At 40.5% G+C, this 1,682-nt stretch overlaps 1 non-coding gene across 1 annotated transcript; it reads left to right on the top strand.

Moving 5' to 3' along the window:
* The first annotated feature begins 1,286 nt into the window (after positions 1-1,286).
* LOC118160981 lies at positions 1,287-1,478 on the top strand. The gene has a single exon (XR_004747795.1). It is a non-coding gene; the product is annotated as a U2 spliceosomal RNA (small nuclear RNA).
* Positions 1,479-1,682: the final 204 nt, after the last annotated feature.

Below are 1,682 nucleotides of genomic sequence, written 5' to 3'. Positions count from 1 at the left end.
CTCTTGCTTCCCTCTGACTTGTATTACTGTGGACGATAGGTCCGCTCTTTCAGAACTGGGCACAGAATTGCAATAGTAATTGTGATTTTCAAAGAAACTGCATTAAAAATGTTGTTCTGGAACAGTTTTACCTGTTACCGTGTTTTAAAAAATGTTACATAAAATTGTATTATTAATACCTAGTATGAAATTGTATGTACATTTCATGCGTGTAGAAGAGATCAGATCTTCAGCTATTCTATTATGAGACCTATCAAAAGAGCTGCTTCAATGTGATTGACTCCCTCAAGTTATCCATGTAGACAGCTTCAATCTATAGCTGAAGTGACTCTTAATGCCCCACTGCCTTGGTAGATTCCTTAGACCACTGCTTTGCTACCATTTTTCTTTCATTTATTTATTTATTGTGGTGATTATGCACCAAGACCTCACTGTGCTGATACCCACAGAAAAAAGCAGAAATAATGGGGACAGGCATGGCATGCCAACAGCTTGGCTGTGGTTTCTGCAGGCACAGCATGCTTGGGGCTGACACCCAAAAGGCAAAAAATGCTGTTGTCTCTCCACCTGCCCTGGGTGTCAAACAGGCTTTGCTGGATGCTCAGTCTGGGAAAAAATGTGATGAGCAAAGCTGCAATTAAGCAGAGATTTTTTTTTATTTTTTTTTCCAGGAGTGATAAGCCCTTGCTTATCTAGTGGTAAACTAGATTTGGGTACCTGTTTCTACACAAATCTCTCTCTTTTTTTTTTTTCTTTTTTTTTTTTTTTGGCTGTAGCCTGTGCCTGTCTAAGAGTATGTGATCTGTTCTTGATGTCATTAATGATTAGATTTTCTTGTGTCTTCTTGTACCCACTTATCAACCACTGATATCTTGTTGTACTTACTACCTTGTTGCAAATCTGGAAGACGTGCAAACTAATATTCTTTACATATGATGTTTTCATACTATGTTTATCACAATATCAGCACAGTAGCTGAAACAATGTTAAGAAAAATAAGGAAGAATCTTAGTACACCCTCTCAATCTCTCTTTGTGCATTGAAGTATAAGAATGACATCCCTGAAAAGGCAAACAGTCACTGACATGTACATCTCTGTGCAAAGCCACCTCCAGTTCATATGAATGGTCTGTTCTACCACAACAGCTGAGTCTGGCCTGAGACCCGCTCCTGTCCCCTCTCCTGGGATATGGAATTGTTTGTTCAGCCCTCTTTCCCCGTAGCCTCATAACATGTCTGATAATTCTTCAGAAATCTAATTAATCTTAAAATCCTTGACCTGCTATATGGGACTCTCAGCCTTTTGGCTAAGATCAAGTGTAGTATCTGTTCTTATCAGTTTAATATCTGATATGTCATTAATGAGAGGTCTTTATATTAAACGGATTTTTGGTCTTGGGAGTTGAATCTGGAGTTTGCTCCCTCCACTCCACACATCATCCTAGTATTGTAGTACTTCCAGGAATGGTGCACCTCCTTCAGGAGGCTCTTTTTCTCTCTACAGCTACCTGAAAGGAAGGCGTGAGAAGCTGGGAGTCGACCTCTTCTCACAGATAACTGACAAAAGGATTAGAGGGAATAGCCTCAAGATGTGCCAGGGGAGGTTCAGGTTGGAAATGAGGAGACATTTCTTCTCAGAAAGAGCAGCCAGGCATTGGGACGGGTTGCCCAGGGAGGTGGTG

Source organism: Oxyura jamaicensis, chromosome 1 (genome assembly GCF_011077185.1).
Source record: "Oxyura jamaicensis isolate SHBP4307 breed ruddy duck chromosome 1, BPBGC_Ojam_1.0, whole genome shotgun sequence".
Lineage (NCBI taxonomy): Eukaryota > Metazoa > Chordata > Aves > Anseriformes > Anatidae > Oxyura > Oxyura jamaicensis.
The sequence above is the reverse complement of the archived record's forward strand: the minus strand, read 5'-3'. Positions and strand labels throughout refer to the sequence as shown.